This window comes from Prionailurus viverrinus, chromosome C1, assembly GCF_022837055.1.
Source record: "Prionailurus viverrinus isolate Anna chromosome C1, UM_Priviv_1.0, whole genome shotgun sequence".
Classification (NCBI taxonomy): Eukaryota; Metazoa; Chordata; class Mammalia; order Carnivora; family Felidae; genus Prionailurus; species Prionailurus viverrinus.
In genome coordinates, this window is record NC_062568.1 from 2,604,668 (window position 1) to 2,616,778 (window position 12,111).

Genomic DNA, 12,111 nt, shown 5'->3' on the forward strand with positions numbered 1-12,111 from the left:
GTGACCACTACCATCAAGGTCATAGACATACTCCAGGTTTTCTCCCACCTTCTTTATTTTACTTTATTTGTGTGGTAAGAACACTTAACATAAGATCAATCCTCTTAGCAAATTTAAAGTATACTATAGAGCACTGTTAGCTACAGATATGCTGTACAGCCAATCTCCAGAACTTATCTTACATGCTAGAAATTTTGTATCCTTGGACTATCACCTTCCCTATTAACAGAGTTTTGAATAGTAAGTCAATGTTGCATTCCTGGGATAAATCCCATTTGGTTCTAACAGTTTTTTGTTTAAGTCTGAGGGTGAGAGAGAGTGCAAGCAGGAGAGGGAGGGAGGGAGGGAGGGAGGGAGGGAGAGAGAGAGAGAGAGAGAGAGAGAGAGAGAGAGAGAGAGAGAGAATCCCAAGCAGGCTCCAAACTGCCAGCATGCAGCCTGATACAGGGCTCAATCTTACAAACTGTGAGATCATGACCTGAGCCAAAATCAAGAATTGGATGCTTAACCTACTGAGCCAACCAGGTGTCCCTCTAATATTATTATTGTTTCTATATATCTATGGATTCAATTGCCTATCATTTATTTAGAATAACTGCATCTCTGTTCATGAGAGAAATGTTCCTGTAATTTTCTTATATGACATTGTCTTTGTCAGATTTAATAGCTAGGATATGCAGTCCTCATAAAACAGTTTTCTATTCTCTAAATAGTTTTGTAAGATTGGTGTTATTTTACTTTCTTAAATATCTGAAAGCATTCACCTGTAAAGCCATTTGACCCTGGAGTTTTCCTTGCTAAAAAAAATAAAAATAAATAAAAATAAAAATAAAAATAAAAATAAAAATAAAAATAAAAATAAAAATAAATAAAACACCTAAATTAAAGATCAATTTCTTTACTAGATAAAAAATTATTCAGATTTCCTATTTCTTCTTCTGAACATTTTGCTGTGTATTTCAAGAAATTTGCCTATCACATCTAAATTTGGCCTTAACTTTTGAAAAATACTTTCACTGGGTATAGACAGACACCTAGGTTGGCAGTTATCTTCTTTCTGTACTTTTTTTTTTTAATTTTTTTTTTAACATTTATTTATTTTTGGGACAGAGAGAGACAGAGCATGAACGGGGGAGGGGCAGAGAGAGAGGGAGACACAGAATCGGAAGCAGGCTCCAAGCTCCGAGCCATCAGCCCAGAGCCCGACGCGGGGCTCGAACTCACGAACCGCGAGATCGTGACCTGAGCTGAAGTTGGACGCTTAACCGACTGAGTCACCCAGGTGCCCCTTCTTTCTGTACTTTAAAAGATATCATTCTATCATGGCTTCCATCAGATTCATTTGAAAAGTCAGCTGTTGTTCCTTTGAAGAAATCTTTTTTTTTCCTATCTTTTGTCAAGAGTTTTCTCTTTGGTTTTTGTAAGTTTTACTAGAGTATGCCTACATATGATCTGTTGTGCATTAATCCTGTTTGAGCTTTCTTGAGTTTCTCAAATCTGTGGACTGACATCTTTTATACAGTTTGGGAAATTCTTGGCTGTTATCTCTTAAAATACTAATTGAGTCTCATTCTCTCGTTCCTTTTCTCTTTAGCTCAAATTAAATGTAAGGTGTTTTCGTCGTGTGTAATACGTGTTTTATCCCCATTCCTGTATTTTCTTCTATTTTCTCCATGCCTCAGTCTGTTTTACTGAACTATTTTCCAGTCTACTAATCCTCTCTTCTGTGGTATCTAAATTTAGCAAATCATATATACTGAATAAATCAGTCTCTATTATTTTTCAGTTCTAAAATTCCTATCCATTATCTTTCTATAGGTAACAGTTCTCTGGTGAAATTCTCCATCTTGTCATCTATTCTCTTGAACATATTGGCTCAGTGTTTGTTTTTTTTTAAGTTTATTTTTGAGAGAGAGAGAGAAGCAGAGAGAGAGGGAAACAGAGAATACCAAGCATCTTCCATGCTGTCAGCACAGAGCCCAATGTGAAGCTCAAACTCATGAACCGTGAGATCATGACCTGAGCCAAAATCAAGAACTGGACACGTTAACTGAGCCATCCAGGCGCTCTGGCTCAGTCTTCTAGAATCAGTTTCCTATTACACCAAAATCTAAATTACCTGTGTGTTTCTACTGGTTTTTTTTTTCTCTAGGTTTTTGATCATTTGTCATACATGATAATTTTTTATTAAATGCTAGCAACGTCAATGCAAACTGTAAGAGCTCTAGAAGATATTCCCTCCTTCCAAAGAAGATTCACTTTTCTTTTAGCAGATAGAATGGGAACAGATCATGCTGATGCAATTAGAAGCTGAGAAGATCTGAGGATGGATTTTCTGCTTTTTTTAAGTACATACCGTCAACCAAACACTTTTACTGTGGGATACAAAATACATACAATAAATGTACTATAATTCAATAATTAGTCAAGAGTTCATGTTATTTATGAAATGTACTTGGGCAGTTTCCATATTATAGATGGTCTTCCATATACATGTTTATATGAATTTTTCCTTTCTTGGATTTTTTTCCTCTACCAATCCTGGGCCCTCTATTTGCAGGCCCCTTCCAAGTCCCCGAAAAACCTTCCCTGCAATGCATATAGGCACATGTGTGCATTCTCTGTCTCGACCCACATTAGAGATTTAGGATGATGGCCTAGAGAACAGGGAGTGAGGAAGGGAGCAATGCCCTGCCCCAATGCTGTTTCTAAGAACTAACAGCTATCAGTGGAAAGCTTCAAAGGCAAAATGGAAAAACGGGAAATGAAATGAACAGCGATTCATTCTTTAGTCAATTTTGGACATCAAAAAAGTGTCAAATAACTGTAAAATGAATGAGTTTAGGAAAGTCATTTAATTTATTAATTCTAAGACAAAAATAACACTGCAAGTATCTTTCTCCAAAGGAACTTAGCTAAGGAGATGACTTATTTTCTGCCAGAAGAAGAGAATTTTCCTTTCAAATTAGAAAAAGTTAAAAAGCACTCTGGCTTTTGCATTTGTTAGTTTCCAAATGTTAAGATATTCCTTATGGTTCTAAACAAAGAAACAAAAACAGGTTTTGAAAATAAGACTTCCTGAATCCATTCAGGCCTAACAGATGATCTAAACTCTCTGTATGTTCAATGAGGGCACCACACTGTCTGTTATATTCAGGATATAGTATTCCCTTATCTGGTGTACCACAGATGTCCAAAATAATATTTGCTGAATAAATCATCGCATCAATGAATTAAGAGAAAACTGACATAGTACTTTCTTTGCTTTAGTTTATTATTAAAACTATACTTTAAACTATTTTTAAATAATTTAGTCATAAAACTGACACTAATACATTTTCTAAGTTCCATACAGCCTTAATAGAAGTACGTTGAAAGATGGAAGTATAAACAAAAACCCAAATTCAAGAATTTTATGATTTAGGGACTGACTTTTCATCTGTTGTCAGACTTTGCCCCCTCACGAATTAAATAAATATTCTCTGGCCTATTTAGAAATGAGTACATGAACAATGAAAAAGAAGTAATACAGTTCAGTCCACCTTGCAAAGTAATCCACACGGGCAATATGCAGTATTTGCACAGGCCCGAAAAGAGTGCCTGTCACAGAATAGGTACTCAAGAAATGCTAGTTGCCATTTTTAACATCATATAGCAGGAGTCACTGGTAAGAAGCAACACAAATAATGCCCAGAAAAAAAACATCAAATACCACTGGTATGTGAACAGAAATAATAAGAAAGGGCTCTACAATATAGGTGAGAAGCATCTGCAGGTTTTTCAATTAAGCAAAACAGCAACCTCGAGTAACAATTGTGGAGATATAAAGGAAAGCCTTCCCAGTGGCAATGGCCTGTGTAAGGGAGAAAAAAAGAGATACAAGCAGAGAACTGGAAGCAAAGGAAACAATGCCTGTGAAAAGAAAACGTAGACATGTAGCTGTATGGTGCCTATTCAAAGACCTCCCTTCTGGGGCGCCCAGGCTAAGGTTACACTGAAGGTTGCCCGAGAGGGCAAAGGGCAGGTCATGGAAGGCCTTTATGTCACACAAAGGAATACGAATGCAATTGGCAACAAAGAGCTAAAAGACTCTAGCCTAAGCTAATATTAACTGAAAAACAGGGGAGCTATAGCATCTGGGGCCTCTAGGAAAAAACAGACAATTCTGGAACAATTGAAATCTACAACCATACTTATTTAAAACCAAAGGAAATGAAGACAAATTTTAAGAAATCTGTAAATATTAATCAAGAAACATTACATAAGACATTTATAATCAACACCGTCCACCTTTGATATATCAAGCTCCCATGTGCAAACATCCAGCAAACCTGACTTGATCCAACGCTGTATTTTCTCTTCCAATTAAAGTTAGTTCTTCAGGAAACAAATTTTTGCTTTGGAAGACTACTAAGTTTAGTAAATTCACCCCATGCTTTTTACTCATAAGAGTTCACATCAAAAGATCATTTTTCTTACGTTGTTTGGAAACCACAAAATGGTTCAACAAAGATTTATTCCCCAACTACTGCATGTCAATTATGGCCACTAAAAGCAAGGACAGGAAAACAAAAGAATGAAATTCACACTTTAAAAGCACCTATTCCAGACAATATTTTTGGGTGACTGTAGCTCATTAATCCTGACCAAAAACTTCCTTCCATTTACATACAAGTCTCCTAAACCTCAGAGCCCCTAAATAAAGTGTCTAGAATGTGGACCCCAATCTGACTTGAAAAGCTCATGTTCTTTCTCAGATGCCATGAACATAAACATAAATAAGACACAGCTTTTGCCCTCACCAGCTTAAACTTGGGAGGAGACATGCTTATAATATATAGTTCTTTTGCCTAAAATATTCTCCCCTCCCCTGAATCTTCATTTGACAAACTCTTCTCTCAAACTGAAATTCAAACGTCATCCAGCTGAAGACATTTACATCAGTTCCCTTAGGCACAGCTGTCTTCTACCTTCCTCTGAGCTCTGGCATGTGTCTTCCAATCTCTGTAAGGAATGTATCAGGTGGCACACGGCGGCTCTGTTTACAGATCTGATCTTGGGCGGTCAAACTGTGTTCATCTTCACTCCCCTGGGCCCCAGGCACAAAGTGGCCAATGAAAAAATGCTGGGTAAATGAACAGAAGGTGGAAATCACCCAAAGAGAAGTGCCAGTTTAAACTCTGAATGTGCACAGAGGCCTCTTTGGGAAAGTGTATAAAAAAAGAAAAGATGGCTCAGGACGGGAAATTGGGAAAGGTCTACAACTAGGTGGAGGAAAGAGAAATCAACTAAGAAAGAACAAACCAAGGAGAGAAACAGAACTGGACCACAGAACTGGGGCATGGTCACAAAGTGGATGGAAATCAATGGTCTTAAATCACTGTAGAAGCTCAAGGAAAACGAAAAGAAAATGATTGATGAAAATGGATAGGAAATTAATGATGACCATGAAAGGAACAAGTTTAATTTTTTTTTTTTTAGTTTATTTATTTTGCAAGAGAGAGCAAGCAGGGGAGGGGCAGACAGAGAGAGAGGGAGAGAGAATCCCAAACAGGCTCCACACTGTCAGCACAGAGCCTGACACAGGACTCAGTCTCACAAACTGTGAGATCATGACCTGAGCCAAGATCAAGAGTCAGACGCTTAACCAACTGAGACATCCAGGCACCCCTGAAAACAACAACTTTAGTAGAATGGTGGGTTGGAAGCCAAACTGAAGAATCTAGATCACTATCAAGAAACAGGCAGTGGGTCCAAAAAAGTCTGGCTATAAAGAAAGAGGAATAGGGCGCCTGGGTGGCTCAGTTGGTTAAGTGTCCAACTTTGGCTCAGGTCATGATCTCACCAGTTTGCAAGTTCGAGCCCTGCTTCAGGCTCTGTGCTGACAGCTCGGAGCCTGGAGCCTGTTTCCAATTCTGTGTCTCCCTTTCTCTCTCTCTGCCCCTCCCCTGCTCATGCTCTGTCTCTAAGAAGAAATAAATAAATGTTAAAAATTTTTTAAAAAGACTTTCTTTTCCTTAGAAAGAGGAATAAAACAGAAGAACAGAAAAGTATGCACAAAACAGGGATCTGTACACTTAGAAAAATACACCCCTGTGCCTGACTTTGGAGTACAGATTCAGCCTTATGCTTCTGTATCCACCAGAGAACTGAAATCATGTCCAATGCAAAGTGCCAAACATAGAGATAACACACGTAGGAGAAATAGCTAACACTGAAGATGATCAAACCAACATTTGAAATATCAACAATATCAAAGGATGGATGGAAAACAAAAGGTAAAAACTAAAGAAATAATTCAAAGTCTTTTATTGATTGGGCTTAATTATTTAGGAGGGGTATGACCCAGTAGTTCACAGATACCATTTGAAGAATTTTCTCATCTTCTGACCCAATAAATTGTACAAATGTACAATAAATTGTACTCTGAGAATTTAAACTTAAGGACACAATACTAAGAGGGGAGCCTGGCTGGCTCAGTCGGTTAAGCATCTGACTCTTGATTTTGGCTCAGGTCATGATCTCATGGTTTGTGAAATCTAGCCCCATGTGGGGCTCTCTGCTGATGGCACAGAGACTGCTTGGGATTCTCTCTCTTCCTCTCTCTCTGCCCCTACCCTGCTCACTCACACACACTCTCTCTCTCAAAAAAATAAATAAATAAATAAATAAAATAAACATTAAAAAAAAAAAAAGGGAAACAGGGGTACCTGGGTGGCTCAGTCGGTTAAGTGTCCGACTTCAGCTCAGGTCATGATCTCGTGGTTTGTGGGTGCAAGCCCTGTGTCAGGCTCTGTGCTGACAGCCGGGAGCCTGCTTCGGATTCTGTGTCTCCCTCTCTCTCTGCCCCTCCCCTGCTCATACTCTGTGTGTGTCTCTCTCTCAAAAATAAACATTTAAAAAAAAAATAAGGAAACAACCCTAAGAAATAAAAGTTATGTATTTGAAGATGTTTTCCACAGTATTATTTATTTTTTATTTAAAGAAATTTTTTTAATGTTTACTTGTTTTTGAGAGAGAGAGACACAGAGTATGAGCAGAGGAGGGGCAGAGAGAGTGGGAGACACAGAATCCAAAGCAGGTTCCAGGCTCCAGGCTCTGAGCCATCAGCACAAAGCCCAACATGAGGCTCAAACTCACAAACAGTGAGATCATGACCTGAGCTGAAGTTGGATGCTCAACCGACTGAGCCACCCAGACGCCCCTCCACAACATTATTTAAATAACAAAAAAATTATAAATAGTTAAAATGCCCTATAACATAGGAAAGCTATTAAAAATAAAAAATATCCACCCAATGAAACATTAGGCAGTACTTAAAAGTGATGATTTATTCAATCACTTTCTGAGTGCATTAATTTGTGTTTAGAAATCTTAGTAATAAATGAAGATAATGTTTATAGTAAATAAAAGATCATAATACTAAATCATACACACATAATATGATTATTGTACATTCATTGTATAAAGGTATTTTGAAAAGCAGGTAACAAAGACACAAACGCTAAGAGGACAACAGGACTTACATTAGGTAATGAAGTAAATGTACTGCCCATGTGACATTCAACAACATGCTTTCTGAATAACAAAAACAATAATAAATAACCTCCTTCAATAACAAACAAAAACAAACTGGGCATATACAACTCAGTAACTGCCTGCAACCTTTTTTTTTTTCATTTTTTCCCACTCAGATGGCAACTCTTCCCTCTCACTCTCCCAAAGGAAGAGAAAAACAGTCATCAGGGAGAGAAAAAGGATAATCAATGGCAACAGCTCCAGAAGCAACACCCAGAGCCAGCGGCAGGCTCAGGAGAGGGCGCTGCACCTAATCCTCGTGGTTTCAGGTGCTCGACACGTTCAGAGAACTTCTCTAGGACCGAACTGCTACTGAAAGCATAGTCTTCCCACATACAGCATTTTATAAAAGGGAACTTTTGATGCTCCGGAAATAACTCACAAAACAATAAAGCAAAGGGTCATCAATCCACAGGCCAGATGACTGAGGGGTACCATTTTGAAATGCCCAAAATAATGACCTGCGTGTGAAAAGGAACAGAAGCAACAGACATCATATACTGCTCATACAATGGACGAAATACCAAAGAACACAGGACATTTCAGGGCCAAAATTGTGTATATATTCACAAGACTAATTCCTTTTGAACCGAAAAAGTTTAGGGACAGTATATTTTAGTGATACGTTACAAAAATCAATTTTTACTAAACATGGAGTCCCCAGATGACCCAATAATTCTACTCTTAGGTATACAACCAAAAGAACTGAAACATGGATTCACACAAAAACTTGTTCATGAATGTTCATAGCAGCATTATTCATAATAGCCAAAAAGTGTAAGCAATCCAAATGTCCGTGAACTGATGAAAAGATAAAATGTGGCACATTTGTACAGTGGCATATTATTCAGACATAAAAAGGAATAAAGAATTGATAAATGCTCTAACATGGATGAATATTGAAGACATGCTAAGAACCCAAGCACAAAAGAGAAATACTGTATGATTCCATTTATATGAACTGTCCAGAACAGAGTCATCTATGGAGACAGAAAGAAGACTAGTGGTTCCCAGGGTCTGGGAGGGAAGGGGATGGGAAGTGAATGTTTAATGAGGATAAAGTTTCTTTGGGGGATGATTAAAATGTTCTGGAATTAGACAGTGGTGATACAACACTGTGATTATTTTTAAATCACTAGACTGCACTCTTTAAAGTGGTTTTAACCACACTCAGATACCACCTCATGCCAGTCAGAGTGGGTAAAATGAACAAATCAGGAGACTATAGATGCTAGCGAGGATGTGGAGAAACAGGAACCCTCTTGCACTGTTGGTGGGAATGCAAATTGGTGCAGCCGCTCTGGAAAGCAGTGTGGAGGTTCCTCAGAAAATTAAAAATAGACCTACCCTATGACCCAGCAATAGCACTGCTAGGAATTTACCCAAGGGATACGGGAGTGCTGATGCACAGGGACACCTGTACCCCAATGTCTATAGCAGCACTTTCAACAATAGCCAAACTATGGAAAGAGCCTAAATGTCCATCAACTGATGAATGGATAAAGAAATTGTGGTTTATATACACAATGGAATACTACGTGGGAATGAGAAAGAATGAAATATGGCCTTTTGTAGCAACATGGATGGAACTTGGAGAATGTTACGCTAAGTGAAATAAGTCCAACAGCATAGGGGAAAAGGAAAAGTCATACAGAGAAAGACAGATACCATAGGTTTTCACTCTTATGTGGATCCTGAGAAACTTAACAGAAGACCATCGGGGAGGGGAAGGGAGCCAAAACATAAGAGACTCTTAAAAACTGAGAACAAACTGAGGGTTGATGGGGGGTGGGTGATCGGTATTGAGAAGGGCACCTGTTGGGATGAGCACTGGGTGTTGTATGGAAACCAATTTGACAATAAATTGCATATTAAAAAAATAAATAAATAAATAAAGTGGTTTTAAAAGTAAACAAAAATAAAATGATTAAAATGAGGATTTTATCTCAATAGAATCATTACTCTAATCATTTTTAGCATAATCTAACCTCTCTTACCAAAGTAAATGTCAGAATGAAAAGATAATTCCAATATAAATAATAAATCATTTTTATAATGTGGGTACCCTATTTATTAAAGAACAATATATCCTTTTGATAAACTTCAAACATAGATGTTTGAACAGTTTCAGACTCCCTTTGTTTAGATTTTCTTCTTCTAGTTCTTTACCCTTCCAGCTATATTATGCTTTTTCTTTAAAATCTCATCTGATGCAATAGCATATGACAGAATAGCATAGGGGAAAAGGAAAAGGAATAATGCTCACATTATTAGAAGGTTTTTCATACTGTGGACTGTTTCAAACAAAATTTTGAAAACTGAAATAACTTTTCAACATACTCTAAGTTTACTTTTGCAAAAAGACTGTAACATGTTGCAAACTACTAAAAGCAGGCCTCAAACAGCGGGTTAGGAAAAAAGAAACAGAAAACCTAGGTCATAACAAGCATGTATGAAATACATTCTAAGAGGTAATTTCTCAGGAAAAAAAATTTGAAACTGGAGATTAATAGAAATGACATGATTATTTGAACTTAATATAAAAATCATCTCCTAAAACAAATCTTCTAAAAATGGGAGAGGAGGTGGATTACATGACACTTATTGATTGGAATAAAAACAACTTATGATAAAGATTGAAATCAGGGCGCGTGGGTGGCTTAGTCGGCTAAGTCCCCGACTTCGGCTCAGGTCATGATCTCACAGTCCATGAGTTCAAGCGGCACATCAGGCTCTGTACTGACAGCTCAGAGCCTGGAGCCTGTGGCAGATTCTGTTTCTCCCTCTCTTTCTGCCCCTCCCCTGCTTGCACTCTCTCTCTCAAAAATAAACATTAAAAAAATTTTTTTTAAAGATTGAAATCTTTTTTCAATAAACTAATTAGTAAATTTTTTTCCAAATACACCTGTAAGAATAATCTCTCAGTCCTTCTTTGCTAGCTAAACGGAGAAAGGAAGTGTGTGTGTGTGTGTGTGTGTGTGTGTGTGTGTGTGTGTGTGTGTCTTTGATCAGGGGGAAGGTGGTCAGAATCTAACTCTGCTAAAATAAGGAAATCATTACTCCCACAAATCTCTGAAGACCCAACAAGTCACACTGCACTCACAACTCTTCCCCAGGACTAGCTATAATACAGTAATGTCATATACACCTTCCTCTTTTCTCTACAATGCTTTAGTAGTTTTTATTTTAAAAGAAAGAAAAGTTAATTATTTAATTATCCACCATCAGTGCTTCTCAAAATTTAAAGTTCATACAAATCACTTGGGGATCCTGTTAAAACACATACTATTCACGCTGGTGGCTGCCAGGAGGGAGGTGGGTGAGAGGATGGATGAAATGGATAAAGGGATTAAGAGTACAGTTATCTGGATGAGCACCGAGAAATATACAGAATATTTGAGTCATTATATTGTACGCCTGAAACTAACATATCACTGTATGTTAATTATACTCGAATTAAAAAAGAACTAAAAACAAAAACAGTCTTATTCAGTGGGCCTTGGGGTACAGCCTGAGATTCTGCGATGCTGCTGGTACGTAACACACTTTGAGCTGCAAGGATCAGGAAGGAATACCACATCCAACACCAGGTACGTACTGCAGAGGACAGGCAGACGGCCCAGAGCCAATATACCCAGGGGCTGCAAGGCCCAAGCTCCTCAATGTCAAAAGCCAACTACATCTTATCCCAAAGGATCTGAGACTACGGTCTTTACAGACTGAAGATACTCCATTGTAGCACATTACAAACAATGAGACCTCACTCCGATGGTTACAGAAAAAGAAGTGACTGTGCACCAAGGATTCCAACAGTACCCACACTCGTCTTGGCTTCACACAGCAAGATGTGCGTACTCACCTCTACGACTGGTCTCTGCACCCAATGAGCAGGAACCTCTGACAAGGCTGACAAGGACTCATCTCCAGCCATCCCTCTTCCCCTCACAGCCTCCATTCCTACTGTAATAAACAACTTTCAGGATTTAGAGTAGGCCAGGCTCTCCCTTCCATCAAGCCTCTAGTTCAAACTTACTTTACATTCGGACTTCATCTCCTCCAGAAATTTATTTCCCAAAACATTCTTTGAGACTCGGCAGGCTAGCAGGGTGTCGCGCAGTGCTCCAGGACTCCACGGCTGCACTCACCGCTCTGTATCGCTCCACTTGACAGACAGTCTCAGCCTGGGTTCCTCAAGAAAATCAAGCCCTTATACACTACGGCACCCACTATGCGTAACAAAGAAGCTTCTCTACTTTGAATCTAGAATGGCACTATTTAAGTACCACCTTTGGAAGAACTGAAAACACAGGCACTCAAGTCACTTTCTATGTTATGCGGTTTAGAACCAGATCCTGCCTATCTTATTCCATACCATGTTCCTAAGGTATAGCGTGTTGCCTGACTCACAGCAAGCACTCAACAAAACCTTGATGGAGGGGGGACCTGGGTGGCTCAGTCAGTTAAGCATCTGATTCTTGGTTTCAGCTCAGGTCATGATCTCACAGTTTCGAGAGTTCAAGCCCTGCACTGGGC

The 12,111-nt window shown here is 38.6% G+C and overlaps 1 protein-coding gene and 1 non-coding gene across 10 annotated transcripts in view; both read right to left on the minus strand.

The window, feature by feature from the left end:
* Nucleotides 1–12,111, minus strand: part of DIS3L2 (DIS3 like 3'-5' exoribonuclease 2) — a 350,479-nt gene that overhangs the window by 252,797 nt on the left and 85,571 nt on the right. The window lies entirely within an intron of this gene.
* Nucleotides 7,686–7,906, minus strand: LOC125174111 (small nucleolar RNA U3). The gene has a single exon (XR_007155257.1). It is a non-coding gene; the product is annotated as a small nucleolar RNA U3 (small nucleolar RNA).